General features: G+C 37.2%; 1 long non-coding RNA gene across 2 annotated transcripts in view; it reads left to right on the top strand.

Moving 5' to 3' along the window:
* Window positions 1–24667, top strand: part of LOC307184496 — a 302936-nt gene that overhangs the window by 194712 nt on the left and 83557 nt on the right. For both annotated transcript variants that reach the window (XR_013827728.1, XR_013827729.1), the window contains 2 exons: window positions 16265–16434; window positions 17384–17465. This is a non-coding gene — a long non-coding RNA (uncharacterized lncRNA). The remainder of the gene's footprint in view (window positions 1–16264; window positions 16435–17383; window positions 17466–24667) is intronic.

The following is a 24667-nucleotide window of genomic DNA, read 5'->3' as shown; positions in this document are numbered from 1 at the left end:
TCATCAGAGAAAAAACATTGATAATATAACTTGATTATATTTGACATCGATAACTAAATTCTATGACAAAATTATTTTCTAGGGCTTAATACAGTGTAGCCAATGGAAACAAATTTATTTGCTACAGTCTTCCAAATTAAAGCATTTTAATGTGGTGTGGTTACCAATCTATATTCTGAAGGAGCATTGAAAATTGTGTTTTATGTGAAATTTCTTCATAGTTTTTGGATCATTGTTTACCTTTTTCCTTAGAACTATCTAAATTTGCTGCCATTCTGGATCACTTATAAGACTAAGAATATAAATCAACCCAGTTGTGTACCTAACATATAACTAATTTTACTGCTCATCACTGACATTATGCAGAGATTTGGTGAAAGATTAGAAAAAATATTTTCCCTACAGTTGATAGGAAATTAATGAAAATATTAATTTCAATATACATTTTATTTTTGTAACTTAAAATTATAATACTGAAAGCTTACATAAAATAGTGATATGGATGTTTGATGAATAGTTTATAGATGAAATGTTTGAGAAACATTGATGTAGAGTATTTTAGAAAATGCTAGATGAGAAACTCAAGGGTTTGGAGGTGTGGAATGGAAAGACAATTAGCAATGGAAATCCCATGGTTTCTAATACCAAAAGTGAAATAAGAGAAGGTGTGAGTTAGATGCTCAGATAATTCTATAAAAAAGAGTTCTGTTCATGAGGACACATGTGACTAAGAGAATACACTGGTGAAATACCACTGGGAATTGGGAAATAAGAAATAATGGAGGAAGCAACACAATTTGGTGTTGATTCTTTTATTCATTCATCCAGTTATGAATAGAATATTTTCTGAAGCTGGAGAGGTTAAGTAGTTAGTTGATATAAAAATGAGTAAGGTGTCTGAGGTAAGACTAGAGCCTGTGTCTGTTTGAGTCATAACCAGTGCTCTGGACCTTTGGTGACTGCCATTGACTGAATAATACAACCAGAACAAAACCCATTTTTTTGAGAAATAGCATGAGTTGGATTTTGTGTGTGTAAAACCAAGGGTCTATGTGATATCTGCCTGGGATATCATTTATGCAGTTGGATATAAAGGTCTGTGGTTGAGAGGAGCTGTCTGAGCTAGAGATAACAAATGAGGTGTCACTGTATTACATGTAAATCCTGGAATCAATATGAATTTACCTAAGGAAAAAGTTGAGGGTGAAAAGAGAAGAGAGTCTAGAAAATTATACTTGATATTTAAAAGTTAGGTATAATCTTGATATTTAAAAATTAGACAGAGGAGAAGAAGTTAGAGAAGACCAAGAAAGAACAATTAGTAAGATAAGAGGAAAACTGGTGGAGTGCGGTATCACAGAATTGAAAGGAAGAGAATGTATGAGAATGGCCAAATATGTGGAATTCTACTGAGAAGTCAAGAAAAATAAGGAGGTCAGTGTTCATAGCAGCACTGTTTACAGTAGTCAAGATATGGAAGCAACCTCAGTATCCATCAACAGATAAATGGGTAAAGAAGATGTGGTATATATATACAATGGAATACTACTCAGCCATAAAAAAGAAGGAAATTTTGCCCTTTGCAGCAACATGGATGGACTTGGAGGGCATTATGCTAAGTGAAAATAAGTCAGAGAGAGAAAGACATACTGTATGCTTTGACTTATATGTGGAACCTAAAAAATACAACAAACTAGTGAATATAACAAAAAAGAAGCAGACTCACAGATATAGAGAAGAAACTAGTGATTACTAGTGGGGAGAGGGAAGGGGGAAGGGAAAATATAAGGGCAGGGGAGAAAGAGGTACCAACTATTACATATAAAATAAACTACAAGGCTATATTGTACAACACTGGGAATATAGCCAATATTTTATAATAACTATAAATGGAGTATAAACTTTAAAAATTGTGAATCACTATATTGTATAACTCTAACTTGTACATAAACTATACTTCAATAAAAAAATTAAAATAGTACTTTTACTTAAAAAAAAAAGAAAAAGGAGGGAAAATTCCACATTGTTCCTCTTCCCTTTTGTTTGTTTTCACACATCTGCTCCTGAATGTCACTTTTCTCTTTAAGAGGTGTGTGTGTGCATGTGTGTGCGTGTGCATGCGTGCGCACAGTTCAAGGGCTCATGGGTTAGTTTTAATATTGAAATATGGACTTAGGAAAGAAGTGAAGACATGTATCCAAGTTATTCTATGGGACAGTGTAATGACATAACTGAATTCAAAAGCAAATTTTAAAGTCCTTCTCATAGATGAATAATAAACCTGGTGATTTGACAAAGAAAGTGTTTAATTTTATTCTAAAATTATAAACAACTACACTGAGATCTGATTTCATGAAGATGTTTATTTTTAGAAAAAATACCTGCTAAAAGCCCATTCCTGCAAAAATATTACATGGAAAATAAAGAAGAACCTTCTCTTTTTTGACCATTTTCCTACCTATGTGAATAAGGATTTACTTAATATTGTGTCATATTTTTAAAAATGATATTAATATTACAAAAGAAAGAAACGGTGGGGGAAATGGATCATTCTAATTCATTAGAAAGTTTTTCTCTACTAATTAAAAAACTTGGCTTCCTAATCAACACTTTTTTGAAACATAAAGCTTATATCATAGAAGCAGTATCATCTAGGTATTAGAGGTACAAATTGGAAGATCATTTGTCTGGATTCTTAATTACTGAGCCTGCTCTATATGGTACCAAAATTTATAGACTTAGCCAGAGTTGTTTTGTTGTTATACCCAAGATCTGTACAATTTATTTTTGATATGGTGGTTATGGTACTACATTAAATTATCTGTGTATCCATTCCCTAAAAATGTAGAATGTAATAAACAAGTATTTCGGTTTCAAAACAAATCAATTCTGGTTAAATTTAAATGCAAAAGGTATTTGTTCAGAAGAATTAATTCATCACTTCCCTTATTCATCAAATACGCACTGAGCACCTACCAAAGGCTAAGCTCCACTCTGGGCTTAGGAGATAGAGCAGGGGACAAAGCTAAGTTCCACTCTCAGGAGGCTTATATTTCTACTTCAGAAGATGGACTCTAAACATATTTAATATTTTGAATGTTGAAAATTGATGGAAAGAACAATAAAGCAGGATTTGGACACTGGAATTGATGAGAAGTACATGAATTAGTCTCAGAAAAATGTGAATAAGGAAGGCTTAGCAGTTATGCCCACAGCCAAAATCATCTGGGAAAGATGCTGCTAACTCTGCCTTGGGAATTGTGAGCACTAGGATTCTGGGCATTGGCTTCTGTACCATGACCTTGCTTGTGTACCTCACTCCAGAGTCCGACACAGGGCAGGGACCTCTGATGGCAGAATGGAGATCTTGCATCCATATTGAGCTACTCCTTGTCGCCATTTCTAGTGGAAGTCTGACTCTGTCACCCAACAATCTTGGGTTTTCCCCAAATTGGGGATGCCAGGTAAAATACAGGATAACTAGTTAGATTTGAATTTTAGATAAATAGCAGTTAACTTTTTGGTATAAATTTGTTCATATTTAATTAAGTGTCCTTTGTTTGTTTTTGCTAATTCTGACAACCCTACCCCAAAGAGGAAAGGTGTTAGGATGCCGAGCAGCCCCCAAATGACGAATGTCTATTAAAATCAGTTAAATGTGAAGATTCTAGGAAGACCATTACACAAAACCAGAATCATAGTACAGAGTAACAAGTGCCATAAAAGGAGTGTATACAAAGATCTGTGGGAGAACATCTGAGAAAGCGATTTTTTTTTTCTGACTACAAGTTGGCTGGACATTTGGCCAAAGCTGCAGATTGGGGGTGAATTTTGAGCTGGGTCTCAAAATGAGTACAAGTTGGCCAAGTAAGAAAAAAGAAGGAGGGTGTATACCCAGAGAAAACCATAATTCAAAAAGACACATACACCCCAATGTTCATTGCAGCACTATTTACAATAGCCAGGTCATGGAATTAACCTAAATGCCCATCGACAGATGAATGGATAAAGAAGATGTGGTATATATATACAATGGAATATTACTCAGCCATAAAAAGGAATGAAATTGGTTCATTTGTAGAGACGTGGATGGACCTAGAGACTGTCATACAGAGTGAAGTAAGAAAGAGAAAAACAAATATCGTCTATTAATGCATATATCTGGAATCTAGAAAAATGGTACAGATGAACCGGTTTGCAGGGCAGAAATAGAGACACAGATGTAGAGAACAAATGTACGGACACCAAGGGGGTAAGAGGGGCGGTGGTGGTGGTGGATGAATTGGGAGATTGGGATTGACATATATACACTAATATGTATAAAATAGGTAACTAATAAGAACCTCCTGTATAAAACTATATAATAAAATTCAAAAATCAATCAAACAATAAAAGAAAAAAGGAGAGAGACTTCACCAGCAGAGAGAATGATATGGACCAAGGTGCAGAGTCATAAAGTGACTGTCATGAGTTTAGAATGGTTTGCATGAAGAACTTATGTGTATAAGGACTGACTGGAGACAGGTCTGGACAGGGAGCTTAGGATGAAGTTGGGAAGGGTTTTAAGTAGTAAAAGAAATAGGGATCTTTTGGATATGTTTGAATCAGCTGAGTTTTGAAAGCTTGCTTTAGCTGTAGAACTATTCATGAATTTGTTTATGGTTTTATATTTGTTAAAGCATCTTAAGTCTCCAAGAGAAAAAAAAATACCTTAAGTTGCTCGGTTCTTATTAAAAGTGTGCTCGTTGGGTGGGAAGAGACTCTCAGTGTCTGGTACGTGGGGGCTGTGAAAGGATGACCTAAAGCCAGAATGAATAGTAAACCAGGGGTGAATTACAATACTGGGTGTTGATACATGGTGAAAATCTGTGAGGCGACAGCAGGACTTTTGGTACAGCTACTGAGATGGCAATTAGGCTGGGTGAAAATGAATGGAGACGAAGAGAACCGCGGAGGTGATGAGCGAGTGAAGGTGCGTTAGATGTGCAAGTTAATGAGGTTATGGGTGAGTAAGTATAATGACTCTCCAGGACTTCTCCTTTAATGGCATGTTTACCCACTCTTCCTAAGCAACAGAGAGGAAAAGCTGAGCCCTTGAAATTGAATCATAGGTTTTATTCAAGGAGAAAGTGCGTTGTAGCAGAAGGCAGAGTAAGTGTTTTATTACTTTGAGATTTTTTATTCAGAGAACAGACTCCTGTGGACTTTGGTAAATACTTGTCTGTAGTTTTTCAGGGGAAATCAGTAGGAGATGTTTGAATAGCTACGCATGAGAAGACAAATTCAGTTGTCACCCGGTTGGCCTATAGTTTGAAGATTTTAATCAAATAGAAGTGTAATGTCAAGTTTACTTTTTCATGGCTTAAAATAATTTTCATCATATCAGTTTTCACTTCTTTCGTCATTTCATTGGTTTTTAGATATATCGTAAGCATTTTGAGTCATATCAAGCCTGAAGACTTTGACACATCAAATGAAATACTTTCCTAACCTCTTTAAAAAATTGTTTTTTGTGTTCTATGTCTTTGGGGGTGTGTGTATATATGTGTGTATACATATATATATATTTAATTTTACCTCTTTCTGAGTAAAGAGAGAGGAAGAGAAGCCATAGACAAAGAGCCATAGACAAAACAATTAGCAACATAATATTTTAAATGGCTTTTTAAAAGAGCTGCTGAGAAACTACTTGATTACTTACATGTTTCATTATTTTTAACATCTGCCTCTGCCTCTCACATTAATATGAATAATGGGGAGTTTGTGTACAAGCTTCTGAATAGGCCCTATAGTTGTTCACATAATAGATTTATGCCATTATGCTGTAGAATATATATACAAATACATATGTATGTATTTACAAACATGCAATTCAAATGTGCGTTTTTGGAATTCATATTGTATAAAGAGCCAATAATTAATATTTGAGCACAGGTAATGGGAGAATAGATGAACTAGAACCAACTTTGCCAAAGAGTAGGAAGTGTGCATTGAGATAAGGGAGGATTAAATAGAGGTAAATGAAAAACTGACCACAAAAAGAGGAAATATTGAGAGTATTTGGTCAAATTTGATTTAGCTGAGTTTCTGGAAACAGACTTTCTTCTAAAGGAATAACATTGGAAAACTGAGGATAACAAGGGGAAATAGAACACCATTCTGAAGGTGCCAAAGGAAGGTCAGAAAAGCAGTTTTGTCTTGATAGAAAGAATTATAGCCATTAATGGCCGGGAACGACAGTATCTTCTTTGAAAACCTGAGTTCTAGAACTTCCCTGACCACGGAGCAGAGTGTTCTGGAGATTAGAAAAGAGTTAGTCTATGTTAGATAAAACTTAATCCATTTCAGTAAAATCCTACAATTTCCCTGTGGAGAGCCTGAATACCTTTTGGTATACTTATTCTTCAGTGCTTTGTCTTCTTTGATGCAATTGTAAAATAATATCTTTTCCTTTTAAGTTTTCTAGTTTCCTGCTCTTGTACAGACATGTGTCTGACTTTCATATATCTAGCCACCTTGTCCAGAGATCCAATAATTTTGTGTTTTTAAAATGTAGTTGATAAAATCATTTGCAAATAATAACAGCTTTATTTCCTTAATTGTAACCTGTACGTTTCTGATCTCTTTCTATTGTGCTAGTTAGGGCCTGTAATTCAGTATTGAATAGAAATAGTACTAATGAGTATTCCTGTACCATTCCTGACTTTTAAATTATTTTAAAAATTTTATTTTATTGTGGTAAGAACATTTAACCTGAGATCTACCCTCTTAACAAGTTTTTAAGTGTACAATGCAGTATTGTTAACTATGGACACAATGCTGTATAGCAGATGTCTACTACTTATTCACATTGCTTAACTGAAACTTTATGCCCATTGATTAACAACTTCCCATTTTCTCCTCCCACTGGTCCCTGGCAACCATCATTCCACTCTCTGATTCTATGAGTTTGACTATTTTAGATACCTTATATAAATGGAATTATGCAAATATTTGTCCTTCTGTGACTGGCTCATTTCCCTAGCATGGAAGTCAAGTTTCATCCATTTTGTTACTTATTGCATAATTTCCTTCCTTTTGAAGGCTGAATAATATTTCATTATATGTATACACCACATTTTCTTTATTCATTTATCTGTCCATGGGCATTTAGATTGTTTTCTCATTTTGGCTATTGTGAATAGTGCTGCAACAAACATGAGCTTACTCCCATGTCTTTGAGATCTTTATTTCAATACTTTTGAATAAGTACCTAGAAGTGGATCATATGGTAGTCCTACTTTTAATTTTTTGAGGAACCACCATACTGTTTTCCATAGCTGCTGGATAAGTTTGCATTCCTACCAGCAGTATATAAAGGTTCCAATTTCTCCACAACCACCCCAACAGTTGTTATCTGTTTTTTTTTTTTAATAGTAGACATCTTAAGTGTGAGGTCAAATTTCATTGTGGTTTTGATTTGTATTTTCTTAATGATATTGTGCATCTTTACATATACCTATTGGCCATTTGTATGACTTTTTTTGGAGAAATGTCTGCTTAAACATTCAGCCCATTCTTAAATTGGTTTTTAGTTTTTTGTTACTGAGTTATCAGAGTTCTTTATATATTTTGAAAATGAACCCCTCATCAGATACATGGTTTGCAAATATTTTTACCCGTTCCATAGGTTGAATTTCACTCTTTATTGTTTCCTTTGCTGTGCAGAAGCTTTCCAGTTTTATGTAGTCCCACTTTTCTATTTTTGCTTTTGTTGCTTGTGCTTTTAGTATCATATCCATGAAATCACTACCTAGACCAAAGTCTCCCTGGGACAAGCTTACCCCTGTGTTGTCTTCTGCAAGTTTTATAGTTTCAGGTCTTCATTTAAAGTCCTTAATACATTTTAAGCTTTTAAATCTACTTTGTATATGATGGAAGATGAGGATCCAGTTTCATTCTTTTGCATGTGGCTGTCAAGTTTTCCCAACATCATTTGTTGAAGAGACTATTTTTTTTCCCCACTCTATATTCTTGGCTACTTTGTTGAAAATTAATTGACCATATATGCATGGATTTATTTCTGGGCTCTCTATTCTGTTCCATTGAGCTGTGTTTCTGTTTTTATGCCAATATCTTGCTGTTTTCATTACTATAGCTTTGTAACATATTTTGAAATCAGGAAGTGTGATGCCTTCAGCTTTGTTCTTCTTGATCAAGATTGAATTGGCTATTCAGAGTCTTTTGTGGTTACAATTTTAGAATTGATTTCTCTATTTCTCTAAAAAAATGCCAGTGGGATTTTGAAACATTTGATACGTGAACATTTTAACAATAGTATTTCTTCCAATCCATTAACATGGGATTTTTTAAAAATTTGTTTTTATCTTTAATTTCTTTCATCAATGTTTTATAGTTTTCAGTGTGTAAGTCTTTCATGTCCTTAGTTAAATTTATTCTTAAGTGTCTTGTTCTTTTCAGTGCTATTGTAATGAGATTAGTTCCCTAATTTCCTTTTCAGGTAGTTCATTGTTAGTGTATAGAAATGTAACTAGTTTTTGTATATTGTTTTTGTATCCTGCAACTTTACTAAATTTGCTTATTATTTGTAGCAGTTTTTTATGGAGTCTTTATTTTCTATAAGTAAGATCATGTCATATGCAAACAGGACAGTATTACTTTTCTTTTCTCATTAAATGGCTTTTATTTCTTTTTCTTGCCTAATTTTTCTGGCCAGGACTATATTGACTAGAAGTGGTGAGAATGAGCATCCTTGCTTTATCCCTGATCTTAGAGGAGAAGCATTCAGTTTTTTTACTCTCAACTGCAATGTTGGTTGTGGCCTTCTTGTATATAGCCTTTAATACGTTGAGGTGATCTCCTTCTATTCCTAGTTTGTTGAAAGCTTTTATCATGAAAGGGTGTTGAATTTGCCAAATGCTTTTCCTACCTCTTTTGAGATGATACATGATTTTTATCTTTTATTCTGTTAATGTGTATCATGCCAACTGATTTTCATATGTTCAACCATCCTTGCATCTCAGGGTTAATGTGTAATAGTCTTTTAATTTGGTGTTGAATTCAGCTTCCTAGTATTTTGTTGAGATTTTTTACATCTATATTCATCATGGGTATTGGCCAGTAGTTTTCTTTTTTTATGGTATCTTTATTGGGCTTTAGTGTCAGGGTAATTCTATTCTCATAAAATAAGTTTGGGAGCATTCCCTTTTTCTTTTCAACATTTTGGAGGAGTTTGAGAAGGTTTGGCATTAGTTCTTTAAATGTGTGGTAAAATTCATCAGTGAAGCCATCTGGTCCTGGGCTTTGCTTTGGGGAGGTTTTCAATTACTGATTCAATCTCTTTACTAGTAATTGGTCTTTTCAGATTTTCTGTTGCATCATGATTCAGTCTTGTTAGGTTGTATGTTTCTAAAAATTCATTTCTTTACGTTGTATAATTTGGTGCATAATTTTTCATAGTAGTCTTTGTATTTTTGTATTATTTGTTGTAATGTCTCCTCTTTCATTTATAATTTTATTTGAGTTCTCTTTTTTCTTGGTTCAAATATAGGTAAAGATTTGTGTATTTTGGTTATCTTTTAAAAAAATCAGCTCTTGCTTTGATCTTTTCTGTTGTCTTCTTAGTTTCTGTTTAATTTATTTCCATTCTGATCTTTGTTATTTCCTTCCTTCTAACAACTTTGGGCTTTGTTTGTTCCTCTTTTTCTAGTTTCCTGAGGCATAAAGTTAGGTTGTCTATTTGAACCCTTTCTTTTTTCTTTTTTTCTTTTTTTAACATCTTTATTGGGGTATAATTGCTTTACAATGGTGTGTTAGTTTCTGCTTTATAACAAAGTGAATCAGTTATACATATACATATGTTCCCATATCTCTTCCCTCTTGCATCTCCCTCCCTCCCACCCTCCCTATCCCACCCCTCCAGGCGGTCACAAAGCACTGAGCCGATATCCCTGTACCATGCGGCTGCTTCCCACTAGCTATCTACCTTACGTTTGTTAGTGTATATATGTCCATGCCTCTCTCTCGCCCTGTCACAGCTCACCCTTCCCCCTCCCCATATCCTCAAGTCTGTTCTCCAGTAGGTCTGTGTCTTTATTCCTGTCTTACCGCTAGGTTCTTCATGTCATTTTTTTCCCTTAAATTCCATGTATATGTGTTAGCATATGGTATTTGTCTTTCTCTTTCTGACTTACTTCACTCTGTATGACAGACTCTAGGTCTATCCACCTCATTACAAATAGCTCAATTTCGTTTCTTTTTATGGCTGAGTAATATTCCATTGTATATATGTGCCACATCTTCTTTATCCATTCATCCAATGATGGACACTTAGGTTGTTTCCATCTCCAGGCTATTGTAAATAGAGCTGCAATGAACATTTTGGTACATGACTCTTTTGAATTTTGGTTTTCTCAGGGTATATGCCCAGTAGTGGGATTACTGGGTCATATGTTACTTCTATTTGTAGTTTGTTAAGGAACTTCCATACTGTTCTCCATAGTGGGTGAATCAATTCACATTCCCACCAACAGTGCAAGAGCATTCCCTTTTCTCCACACCCTCTCCAGCATTTACTGTTTCTAGATTTTTTGGTGATGGCCATTCTGACTGGTGTGAGATGATATCTCATTGTAGTTTTGATTTGCATTTCTCTAATGATTAATGATGTTGAGCTTTCTTTCATTTGTTTGTTGGCAATCTGTATATCTTCTTTGGAGAAATGTCTATTTAGGTCTTCTGTCCATTTTTGGATTGGGTTGTTTGTTTTTTTGATATTGAGCTGCATGAGCTGCTTGTAAATTTTGGAAATTAATCCTTTGTCGGTTGCTTCATTTGCAAAAATTTTCTCCCATTCTGAGGGTTGTCTTTTGGTCTTGTTTATGGTTTCCTTTGCTGTGCAAAAGCTTTGAAGTTTCATTAGGTCCCATTTGTTTATTTTTGTTTTTATTTCCATTTCTCTAGGAGGTGGGTCAAAAAGGATCTTGCTGTGATTTATGTCATAGAGTGTTCTGCCTAGGTTTTCCTCTAAGAGATTGATAGTCTCTGGCCTTACATTGAGGTCTTTAATCCATTTTGAGCTTATTTTTGTGTATGGTGTTAGGGAGTGATCTAATCTCACACTTTTACATGTACCTGTCCAGTTTTCCGAGCACCACTTAGTGAAGAGACTGTCCTTTCTCCACTGTACATTCCTGCCATCTTTATCAAAGATAAGGTGTCAATATGTGCGTGGGTTTATCTCTGGGCTTTCTATCCAGTTCCATTGATCTATCTTTCTGTTTTTGTGCCAGCACCATACTGTCTTGAATACTGTAGCTTTGTAATATAGTCTGAAGTCAGGGAGCCTGATTCCTCCAGCTCCATTTTTCGTTCTCAAGATTGCTTTGGCTATTCGGGGTCTTTTGTGTTTCCATACAAATTGTGAAATTTTTTGTTCTAGTTCTGTGAAAAATGCCATTGGTAGTTTGATAGGGATTGTATTGAATCTATAGATTGCTTTGGGTAGTAGAGTCATTTTCACAATGTTGATTCTTCCAATCCAAGAACATGGTATATCTCTCCATCTATTTGTATCATCTTTAATTCCTTTCATCAGTGTCTTATAATTTTCTGCATACAGGTCTTTTGTTTTCTTAGGTAGGTTTATTCCTAGATATTTTATTCTTTTTGTTGCAATGGTAAATGGGAGTGTTTTCTTGATTTCACTTTCAGATTTTTCATCATTGGTATATAGGAATGCCAGAGATTTCTGTGCATTAATTTTGTATCCTGCTACTTTACCAAATTCATTGATTAGCTCTAGTAGTTTTCTGGTAGCATCTTTAGGATTCTCTATGTATAGTATCATGTCATCTGCAAACAGTGACAGCTTTACTTCTTCTTTTCCGATTTGGATTCCTTTTATTTCCTTTTCTTCTCTGATTGCTATGGCTAAAACTTCCAAACCTATGTTGAATAAGAGTGGTGAGAGTGGGCAACCTTGTCTTGTTCCTGATGTTAGTGGAAATGCTTTAATTTTTCACCATTGAGGATGATGTTGGCTGTGGGCTTGTCATATATGGCCTTTATTATGTTGAGGAAAGTTCCCTCTATGCCTACTTTCTGCAGGGTTTTTATCATAAATGGGTGTTGAATTTTGTCAAAAGCTTTCTCTGCATCTATTGAGATGATCATATGGTTTTTCTCCTTCAATTTGTTAATGTGGTTTATCACATTGATAGATTTGCGTATATTAAAGAATCCTTGCATTCCTGGAATAAACCCCACTTGATCATGGTGTATGATCCTTTTAATGTGCTGTTGGATTCTGTTTGCTAGTATTTTGTTGAGGATTTTTGCATCCATGTTCATCAGCGATATTGGCCTGTAGTTTTCTTTCTTTGTGACATCCTTGTCTGGTTTTGGTATCAAGGTGATGGTAGCCTCGTAGAAGGAATTTGGGAGTGTTCCTCCCTCTGCTATATTTTGGAAGAGTTTGAGGATAGGTGTTAGCTCTTCTCTAAATGTTTGATAGATTTCGCCTGTGAAGCCATCTGGTCGTGGGCTTTTGTTTGTTGGAAGATTTTTAATCACAGTTTCAATTTCAGTGCTTGTGATTGGTCTGTTCATATTTTCTATTTCTTCCTGATTCAGTCTTGGCAGGTTGTGCATTTCTAAGAATTTGTCCATTTCTTCCAGATTGTCCATTTTATTGGCATAGAGTTGCTTGTAGTAATCTCTCATGATCTCTTTTATTTCTGCAGTGTCAGTTGTTACTTCTCCTGTTTCATTTCTAATTCTATTCATTTGAGTCTTCTCCCTTTTTTTCTTGATGAGTCTGGCTAATGGTTTATCTATTTTGTTTATCTTCTCAAAGAAGCAGCTTTTAGTTTTATTGATCTTTGCTATTGTTTCCTTCATTTCTTTTTCATTTATTTCTGATCTTATTTTTATGATTTCTTTCCTTCTGCTAACTTTGGGGTTTTTTTGTTCTTCTTTCTCTAATTGCTTTAGGTGCAAGGTTAGGGTGTTTATTCGAGATATTTCTTGCTTCTTATGGTGGGCTTGTACTGCTATAAACTTCCTTCTTAGCACTGCTTTTGCTGCATGCCATAGGTTTTGGGTCATTGTGTCTCCATTGTCATTTGTTTCTAGGTATTTTTTTATTTCCTCTTTGATTTCTTCAGTGATCACTTCGTTATTAAGTAGTGTATTGTTTAGCCTCCATGTGTTTGTATTTTTTACAGATCTTTTCCTGTAATTGATATCTAGTCTCATGGTGTTGTGGTCGGAAAAGATACTTGATACAATTTCAATTTTCTTAAATTTACCAAGGATTGATTTGTGACCCAAGATATGATCTATCCTGGAGAATGTTCCATGAGCACTTGAGAAAAATGTGTACTCTGTTGTTTTTGGATGGAGTGTCCTATAAATATCAATTAAGTCCATCTTGTTTAATGTATCATTTAAAGCTTGTGTTTCCTTATTTATTTTCATTTTGGATGATCTGTCCATGGGTGAAAGTGGGGTGTTGAAGTCCCCTACTATGAATGTGTTACTGTCGATTTCCCCTTTTATGGCTGTTAGTTTTTGCCTTATGTATTGAGGTGCTCCTATGTTGGGTGCATAAATATTTACAATTGTTATATCTTCTTCTGGATCGATCCCTTGATCATTATGTAGTGTCCTTCTTTGTCTCTTGTAATAGTTTTTATTTTAATGTCTATTTTGTCTGATATGAGAATTGCTACTCCAGCTTTCTTTTGGTTTCCATTTGCATGGAATATCTTTTTCCATCCCCTTACTTTCAGTCTGTATGTATCTCTAGGTCTGAAGTGGGTCTCTTGTAGACAGCATATATATGGGTCTTGTTTTTGTATCCATTCAGCCAATCTGTGTCTTTTGGTGGGAGCATTTAGTCCATTTACATTTTAGGTAATTATCGATATGTATTTTCCTATTCCCATTTTCTAAATTGTTTTGGGTTCGTTATTATAGGTCTTTTCCTTCTCTTGTGTTTCTTGTCTAGAGAAGTGCCTTTAGCATTTGTTGTAAAGCTGGTTTGGTGGTGCTGAACTCTCTCAGCTTTTGCTTGTCTGTAAAGGTTTTAATTTCTCCATCAAATCTGAATGAGATCCTTGCTGGGTAGAGTAATCTTGGTTGTAGATTTTTCTCCTTCATTACTTTAAATATGTCCTGCCAGTCCCTTCTGGCTTGCAGAGTTTCTGCTGAAAGATCAGCTGTTAACCTTATGGGGATTCCCTTGTGTGTTATTTGTTGTTTTTCCCTTGCTGCTTTTAATATATTTTCTTTGTATTTAATTTTTGACAGTTTGATTAATATGTGTCTTGGCATGTTTCTCCTTGGATTTATCCTGTATGGGACTCTCTGTGCTTCCTGGACTTGATTAACTATTTCCTTTCCCATATTGGGGAAGTTTTCAACTATAATCTCTTCAAATATTTTCTCAGTCCCTTTCTTTTTCTCTTCTTCTTCTGGAACCCCTATAATTTGAATGTTGGTGTGTTTAATGTTGTCCCAGAGGTCTCTGAGACTGTCCTCAGTTCTTTTCATTCTTTTCTCTTTATTCTGCTCTGCAGTAGTTATTTCCACTATTTTATCTTCCAGGTCCCTTATCCGTTCTTCTGCCTCAGTTATTCTGCTATTGATCCAATCTAGAGTATTTTTATTTTCATTTATTGTGTTGTTCATCATTGCTTGTTTCATGTTTAGTTTTTCTAGTTCCATGTTAAATGTTTCTTGCTTTTTCTCTATTCTATTTCCAAGATTTTGGATCATCTTAACTATCATCATTCTGAATTCTTTTTCAGGTTGACTGCCTGTTTCCTCTTCATTTGTTAGGTCTGGTGGGTTTTTATCTTGGTCCTTCATCTGCTGTGTGTTTTTCTGTCTTCTCATTTTGCTTGTCTTACTGTGTTTGGTGTCTCCTTTTTGCAGGCTGCAGGTTCATAGTTCCCCTTGTTTTTTGTTTCTGTCCCCAGTGGCTAAAGTTGGTTCAGTGGGTTGTGTATGCTTCCTGTTAGAGGGGACTAGTGCCTGTGTTCTGGTGGATGAAGCTGGATCTTGTCTTTCTGGTGGGCAGGTCCACGACTTAGTATGATTTTAAGCAGCCTCTCTGCTAATGGGTGGGGTTGTGTTCCTGTCTTGCTAGTTGTTTGACATAGAGTGTCCAGCACTGTAGCTTTCTGGTCATTGAGTGAAGCTGGGTGCTGGTGTTGAGGTGGAGATCTCTGGTAGATTTTCGCCGTTTGATATTATGTGGAGCTGGGAGGTCTCTTGTGGACCAGTGTCCTGAAGTTGGCTCTCCCACCTCAGAGGCACAGCACTGACTCCTGGTTGAAGCACCAAGAGCGTTTCATCCACATCGCTCAGAATAAAAGGGAGAAAAAGTAGAAAGAAAGAAAGAAGCAAGAGAGTAAAATAAAATAAAACAAAGTAAGATAATACAAAGTTATTAAAATAAAACATTATTATTAAGAAAAAGATTTTTGAAAAGCAAAAAAAACAACAAAAAACGGACGGATAGAAGCCTAGGACAAATGGTGAAAGCAAAGCTATACAGACAAGATCTCACACAGAAGCATACACATACACACTCACAAAAAGAGGAAAAGGGGAAAAAATACTAAATCTTGCTCTCAAAGTCCGCCCCCTTAATTTTGGATGATTCGTTGTGTATTCATGTATTCCACAGATGCAGGGTACATCAAGATGATTGTGGGGATTTAATCCTCTGCTCCTGAGGCTGCTGGTAGGGATTTCCCTTTCTCCTCTTTGTTCGCACAGCTCCCGGGACTCAGCTTTGGATTTGGCCCTGCCTCTGTGTGTAGGTCGCCAGAGGGTGTCTGTTCTTCACTCAGACAGGACGGGGTTAAAGGAGCAGCTGACTCTGGGGCTCTGGCTCACTCAAGCTGCGGGGAAGGAGGTGTGCAGATGCGGGGCGAGTGTGCGGTGGCAAAGGCCGGTGGGACGTTGCACCAGCCTGAGGCGCGCTGTGCGTTCTCCCGGGAAAGTTGTCTCTGGATCCCGGGACCCTGGCAGTGGCGGGCTGAAGCGGGGTGTGGATAGTGACCTGTGCTGGCACACAGGCTTCTTGGTGGCTGCAGCAGCAGCCTTAGCATCTCATGCCCGTCTCTGGGGTCCGCGCTGTTAGCCGCGGCTCGCGCCAATCTCTGGAGCTCCTTTAAGCGGCTCTGTGAATCCCCTCTCCTCGGCACCAAGAAACAAAGAGGTAAGAAAAAGTCTCTTGCCTCTTCGGCAGGTCCAGACTTTTCCCCGGACTCCCTCCCGGCTAGCCGTGATCCGCCAACCCCCTGCAGGCTGTGTTCATGTTGCCAACACCAGTCCTCTCCCTGTGCTCTGACTGAAGCCGGAGCCTCAGCTCCCAGCCCCGCCCGCCCCGGCGGGTGAGCAGACAAACCTCTCGCGCTGGTGAGTGCCGGTCGGCCCTGATCCTTTGTGCGGGAATCTCTCTCCTTTGCCCTCCGCTCCCCTGTTGCTGTGCTCTCCTCCGCGGCTTCGAAGCTTCCCCCCTTCGCCACCCGCAGTGTCAGCCCGCGAAGGGGCTTCCTAGTGTGTGGAAACCTTTCCTCCTTCAGAGCTCCCTCCCACTGGTGCCGGTCCCGTCCCTATCCTTTTGTCTCTGTTTATTCTTTTTTCTTTTGCCCTACCCAGGTACGTGGGGGGGTTTCTTGCCTTTTGGGAGGTCTGAGGTCTTCTGCCAGCGTTCAGTCGGTGTTCTGTAGGAGTTGTTCCATGTGTAGATGTATTTCTGGTGTATCTGTGGGGAGGAAGGTGATCTCCACATCTTACTCTTCTGCCGTCTTCCCCCTCTCTCCCTCTCCGTTCTTAATAGCGCTGTTTCTCTTAAAGTGTATTTTATTTGATATTAATATAGGTAGTCCGGTTTTATTTTGGTTACTATTTCCCTGATAGGTCTTTTTCTATTGTTTCCCCCCAATATTTGTATGTCCTTTGCTTTTGATGTGTTACTTACAAGCAGCATTTATCTGTCTTCAACCTTTAATTTTCCAATTTAGTATATTTATATTGATTTTAATTGTTGATATACTTGGGCCTATTTTTACCTACTTTACCAGTTTATTATTTAAGTTTGTTCCTTTTCCTGTGTCTTTTTCACTCTATTACTTTTATGATTTGAGTTGATATTTAAACCTCTCTCCAAGTAAGACAGGAGTTTAGCACTTTCTCTATCAATGGATTTTCCACCCCTAAACCCAAATCAGTGCCTCTCCTCCCCTCTCTTAACACCCACCCCAAGCCTTCTACATATATACACATAAACAATAGTTAAAAATAAACTTTGTTTTTCTGGAGATTTCAGGGTTTTTTTTTGAACTTCAATCTCTATTTCTTTCAGGGTTGATGATCTTGGCCAAAGGATCCAACAGTTTTACTAGATTTACATCTTATCAGAATTGAAACCCTGTTTTTTAGAGTTGGTATGTATTATATAGCTTTTTTACTTCTAATTTGTGTACTCTTGCATAGCTGATTCCCTGAGGTTATTTGTGCCACAGTTAAGTAAAATTGGAATTATAACCAGTGTATTTTGTGTTTTGCTTTACATGAGGCACTTTGGATAGAGGGTACAAGTTGTCTAACTTTTTCTTCTTGTTGAAGGGGGTGGGTGTTAAACTTATTGTAAACTTTTTTTTAAAGGTTAAAATTTAAAATTTATTTCCTCATAATTTTTAAAGTAGCTGATCTTTATTTCAGATGTTGCAGAGATAGGCCAATTTGGATGTAGGAATTCCTATCAACTCTCACCATTTGGAGAAATATTTACAGTTACTCAAGACCATTGGTATAGTTTAGATTCACAGCTCTTCTTAGGTCATTTTTGTTCACCAGTTCTGTAACACATTTAGTAAGCACTGGCATGGGCTTTTTTCAATATCATGACAATATTGAGGTGTTGACCTCCATTACTTTGTTGAATTTTCCACTTTTCATTATCTGGTACTCAACCCTGTGGATCCTAAAATATGATTTTGTCTGCCCTTTAAGACACCTTTGTCTAGAGTGAACTCATTTTATTACCTTATCTCACAACTGATATTTTAAACCGAGTTTTCTGTTATGTCTGTTTATTAAGCAAATATTACCGCCACAGAGACTAAGTTACCCTAATAGTGTTTGGATTGCAGATTCTTAAAATTCTTTCAGTCAGAAAATATTTACTGAGAATATGCCATGTGTCAGACTTTGCCCTGGTAGTGGAAGATTTAATGATAAATAAGTCCAACTATTCCTGCCTTTTTAAAGACATATGCCTAAGAAACCGAGTTAATACCCTATGAGATTCAGACTTTGAATTTCAACTTTTGTTAATTTAGTATGAATATTTACTACACAGGAATAAGAATTTTAAAGTCTTTAAGATTCTCATATTCTCCCTCCCTGTGGGCATATCAGTGTAATCAGCAGGTAGCTGGTGTGCATGGATTCAGAAGACGGACTTTTCCAGTGGATGCGTATTACAACAGGGATTGTCCTATAAATTGCTCTTTTTTCCTTTTTTGGTTTTTGAACAAGAATGTGAGAATAATCATTGTCACAATCCTCTCAATCAATCCTCTCACATGGAGAAATCTCTCAAATGGAGATCAATCCTCTCAAATGGAGAAACTCTTTCTTTAAATATCAAATCAGGTGGTAACCCAGTCTTACTGGCTTTGGGACCAATTTTCTTCATTAAATTTGTATCTGAATTTGTTTTGATTTTTTTGTTATTAGTTGGTTTTAAACAGAAGTTGAACTCTCAGTAGGGCATTCTCATTCCTATTTTCTAGATTTTGTTTTTTTTTTTGAGGAGGGTTGGAACCTTACTATACATACCAAGTACACATAATTAACTTTTTCTGCATTATTTCAAAAGTGCTAGTAATTTTACACTTAATTCACAATAAATCTCTTTCAAATAGAATTGTAATTTTAATTTATTTTGAATTACTTTGGTATTTTTAATTTAGTTTTGTCTTTGAATTTTAGATAAAGGGATAGAATGCTCCCTGTAGTGAACTTCAGGTATGCAAGTATTCTGATAAAGTATTTGCAAATGGAACATTTTAATACATGGATTATAATTCATAGTTTATTCCTTTCCATACATTCATGCCAGACACTACATATATATATACAGGATATTTGGGTTTTTTTAAATTTTTATTGAAATATAGTTGATTTATAATGTTGTATTAGTTTCAGGTATACAGCAAAGTGAATATATATGTAAATATATATATATATAAAGTATATATCTATTACATTTTCTTTTCCATTATAGGTTATTACAAGATATTGAATACAGGTCTCTGGGTTATACTGTAGGCCCCTGTTGGTTATCTATTTTATATATAGTAGTGTGTATATACTAATCCCAAACTCCCAATTTATTGCTCCCCACCACTTTCCCCTTGGTAACCATAAGTTTGTTTTCTATGTCTGTGTAGATCTTTGATATGACCAGGCTCTTGCATATAGGACAGATGTAATCCAACTTGTTGTATGAATATCCTGGCTAGTATTAGAACCTGGAAATAAATATTAACTTAAGAAAATGCACATTAACTAAGGCTTGGAGAACTGCAGTGAAAATCAATCTTAGGAACATTCTGTCATTATTTCAGTTTTTTGTGCTCAATCTTGATTTCACTGTTCCTTACCTGAACAGTGCTATATTTGTGTTCCTTAGGTTTGTGTCATTTTAGAAAAATAGGTGGACCAGAACACAAGGACATAAAATTGGATTGTAACCATAACATGATATTTCTGTCATGTTATCTGTTTGTAGTTAAGAATCCATATGAACACCTTTGGTATAGAAAAAATGATGTTTTGTTTTACTCTGCTGAAATCAAGGGCTGAACTGTTCAGGAAGACAGAGTTGGTGGTATTGTCAGAGACTGCTCTGTGTGGGTGAAAAGCCTGATTTATTAACTGAAATTAAGTCCTAAACAACACATGAAAGCAGACATAGTGGAACCAAAATCTATCAAGATTTAATAGCTAAGCTCATGAATTTCCAAAGTAACCTGTGGATAAAAGTTTAATTTTTTTTTCAAAAAAGGGACTTACTGTGTACTTCTAACTTTAATAGTGGATCAAAAGGAAAAATGGTTTTTCTCTGCATGAGTGAAATGGGTAAAAGCAAGTTATGGAATTTGGTATAATGGAAAATTTTATGAAAGGAATGAAATTGAGATTGGTATCCCTCATTGGCAGTTTGCAGAGAGTTTGTACAGAAGAGAAACAAAGCAGAATGAAAGAAACCAGTAGAGTTCTCCTTAGACACATCAGAATGGTAAAGAAGCAAAACAGTGTGGACAATGCTAGGAAGCTGCACAGAACTTCTGCATCTTTTTCTGCACTAATGCAACCTAGACTTTCAGAGCCTCAGTTTTTACCTACCTTCTCTACTGATGTTTTATTGGTAAACCATGTTCTTAAATTCAGTTTAAATGTATCTCTTGGTCAAAACCTGTAACCAGAACAGAGATTGATGCCATGAAATGCAGAGAAGGATTGGGAGAAAACCTATCACAAATTGCAGGCCTGTGTTTCAATCCAGATAGTCTAAGGGTAGAGTGAATTCTAAAGTTTGCACTTGCAAGATCAAGATGACTGAGACTTGAAAGCAAACATCCTCCCCATTTGCCTTTATCTGCTTTATGTGAAAATACCCAAATTAACAGTGAAATGACTGTCCTGAGAAACATACTGTGTGTGTGTGTGTGTTTGCCTGTGTTGTGGTAGATTGGTGAAAATAAAATTGAGAAAGAGGGAAAGAGCTTAAATGTTTATCTTTTGATACATACCTGCCTATTTTCAGGAAGAATATAGTGTATGTCCCATTTAAATGCTAGCGAGACAGGTTGTGTGATTAGGGTTTACACAGAGAGATTTGTATGTGAAAGCTTTGCACTGTACAAGATTCTTTAATTAAAATAGCCCCTTAGGGGGAGACCTTCAAGATGGTGGAGGAGTAGGACGCGGAGATCACCTTCTTCCCCACAGATGCATCAGAAATACATCTACACGTGGAACAACTCCTACAGAACACCCACTGAACGCTGGCAGAAGACCTCAGACCTCCCAAAAGGCAAGAAACTCCCCACGTACCTGGGTAGGGCAAAAGAAAAAAGAAAAAACAGAGACAAAAGAATAGGGACGGGACCTGCACCAGTGGGAGGAAGCTGTGAAGGAGGAAAGGTTTCCACACACTAGGAAGCCCCTTCGCGGGCGGAGACTGCAGGTGGCGGACGCGGGGAGCTTCGGAGCCACGGAAGAGAGCACAGCCACTGGGGTGCGGAGGGCAAAGTGGAGAGATTCCCACACAGAGTATCGGTGCCGACCAGCACTCACCAGCCCGAGAGACTTGTCTGCTCACCCGCCGGGGCAGGCGGGGTTGGGAGCTGAGGCTCGGGCTTCGGAGCTTAGATCCCAGGGAAAGGACTGGGGTTGGTGGCGTGAACACAGCCTGAAGGGGTTAGTGTGCCACGGCTAGCCGGGAGGGAGTCCGGGTAAAGTCTGGAGGTGCCGAAGAGACAAGAAACTTTTTCTTCCCTCTTTGTTTCCTGGTGTGCGAGGAGAGGGGATTCAGAGCGCCGCTTAAAGGAGCTCCAGAGACTGGCGTGAGCCGCGGCTATCAGCGTGGACCCCAGAGACGGGCATGAGACGCTAAGGCTGCTGCTGCAGCCACCAAGAAGCCTGTGTACAAGCACAGACAGGTCGCTATCCACACCTCCTCTCCCAGGAGCCTGTGTAGCCCGCCACTGCCAGGGTCCCGTGATCCAGGGACAGCTTCCCTGGGAGAACACACGGCGCACCTCAGGCTGTTGCAACATCACTCCGGCCTCTGATGCTGCAGGCTCGCCCCGCATTCCATACCCAGCCCTCCCCCCCTACCTGAGTGAGCCAGAGCCCCCTAATCAGCTGCTCCTTTAACCCCCTCCTGTCTGGGTGGGGAACAGACGTCCTCAGGTAACCTACATGCAGAAGCAGGGCCAATCCAAAGCTGAACCTCAGGAGTTGTGCAAACAAAGAAGACAAAGGGAAGTTTCTCCCAGCAGCCTCAGGAGCAGCGGATTAAATCTCCACAGTCAACTTGATGTACCCTGCATCTGTGGAATACCTGAAGAGACAACGAATCATCCCAAAATTGAGGCAGTGGACTTCGGGAGCAAATGTAGACTTGGGGTTTGCTGTATGTGACTGAATGGTTATTGGTTTATCTTAGTTTAGTATTTAGAGTTTATTATCATTGCTGGATTTGTTTATTGATTTGGTTGCTCTCTTCCTTTTTGTTATATATATATTTCTTTTCCTTTTTCACTTTTCGTGAGTGTATATATGTATGCTTCTTTGTGTGATTTTGTCTGTGTAGCTTTGCTTTTACCATTTGTCCTAGTGTTCTGTCTGTCCTTTTTTTTTTTAATATAGTTTTTAGCACTTGTTATCATTTGTGGATTTATTTTTTTGTTTGGTTGTTCTCTTTTTTCTTTTTTTAAATTATTTTTTATTTTCAATAATTTTTAATTTTTTTTATTTTAATAATTTTCTTTCTCTCCTTTCTTTCTCTATTTCTTTATTTCTCTTGTTCTCTTTTTCTTTCTCTCTCTCTCTTTTTCTCTTTCTTTCTCTCTCTCTCTCTCTCTTTTCTGCTGAGCTGTGTGGCTGACAGGGTCGTGATGCTCCGGCCAGGTGTCAGGCCTGTGCCTCTGAGGTGGGAGAGCCAAGTTCAGGACATTGGTCCACCAGACACCTCTCAGCTCCACATAATATGAAAAGGCAAAAGCTTTCCCAGAGGTCTCCATCTCAAGGCTCCACTCAACAACCAGCAAGCTACAGTGCTGGACACCCTGTTCAAAGCAACCAGTAAGACAGGAACACAACCCCACTCATTAGCAGAGAGGATGCCTAAAATCGTAATAAGGTCACAGACACCCTAAAACACACCAACGGACACGACCTGCCTACCAGAAAGACAAGATCCAGCCTCATCCACCAGAACACAGGCACTAGTCCCCTCCACCAGGAAGCCTATGAACCCACTGAACAAACCTTAGCCACTGGGGGAAGACACCAAAAACAACGGAAACTACGAACCTGCAGCCTGCAAAAAGGAGACCCCAAACAGAGTAAGTTAAGCAAAATGAGAAGACAGAAAAACACACAGCAGATGAAGGAGCAAGGTAAAAACCCTCCAGACTAAACAAATGAAGGGGAAATAGGCAGTCTACCTGAAAATGAATTCAGAGTAATGATGGTAAAGATGATCCAAAATCTTGGAATTAGAACAGAGAAAGTACAAGAAATGTTTAACAAAGACCTTGAATAACTAAAGAGCAAAATGATAAACAACACAATAAATGAAATTAAAAATTCTCTAGAAGGAATCAATACCAGAATAACTGAGGCAGAAGAACGGATAACTGACCTGGAAGATAAAATCGTGGAAATAACTACTGCAGAGCAGAATAAAGAAAAATGAATGAAAAGAATTGAAGACAGTCTCAGAGACCTCTGGGAAACATTAAGTGCATCAACATTTGAATTATAGAGAACCCAGAGGAAGAAGAGAAAAAGAAAGGGACTGAGAAAATACTTGAAGAGATTATAGTTGAAAACTTCCCTAATATGGGAAAGGAAATAGTCAAGTCCAGGAAGCGCAGAGAGTCCCATACAGGATAAATCTAAGGAGAAACACGCCAATACACATACTAATCAAACTATCAGAAATTAAATACAAAGAAAAAATATTAAAAGCAGCAAGGGAAAGAAAACAAATAACATACAAGGGAATCCCCATAAGGTTAACAGCTGATCTTTCAGCAGAAACTCTGCAAGCCAAAAGGGAGTGGCAAGGCATATTTAAAGTGATGAAAGGGAAAAAATTACAATCATGATTACTCTACCCAGCAAGGATCTCATACATATTTGACAGACAAATTAAAACCTTTATAGACAAACAAAAGCTAAGAGAATTCACCACCACCAAACAAGTTTACAACAAATGCTAAAGGAACTTCTCTAGGCAGGAAACACAAGAGAAGGAAAAGACCTACAATAAACAAACCCAAAATAATTTTAAAAATGGTAATAGGAATATACATATCAATAGTTACCTTAAATGTAAATGGATTAAATGCTTCCACCAAAAGACATAGACTGGCTGAATGGATACAAAAACAAGACCCGTATATATGCTGTCTACAAGAAACCCACTTCAGACCTAGGGATGCATACAGACTGAAAGTGTCGGGATCCAAAAAGATATTCCATGCCAATGGAAATCAAAAGAAAGCTGGAGTAGCAATTCTCATATCAGACAAAATAGACTTTAAAATAAAGACTATTACAAGAGACAAAGAAGGACACTACATAATGATCAAGGGATCGATCCAAGAAGAAGATATAACAATTGTAAATATTTATGCACCCAACATAGGAGCACCTCGATACGTAAGGCAAATGCTAACAGCCATAAAAGAAGAAATCGAGAGTAACACAATCATAGTAGGGGACTTTAACACCCCACTTTCACCAATGGACAGATTATCCAAATTGAAAATAAATAAGGAAACAGAGCTATAAATGATACATTAAACAAGATGGACTTATTGATATTTATAGGACATTC

Source organism: Stenella coeruleoalba, assembly GCF_951394435.1.
Source record: "Stenella coeruleoalba genome assembly, chromosome: 3".
NCBI lineage: Eukaryota > Metazoa > Chordata > Mammalia > Artiodactyla > Delphinidae > Stenella > Stenella coeruleoalba.
This window is presented reverse-complemented; position numbering and strand designations above follow the sequence as displayed.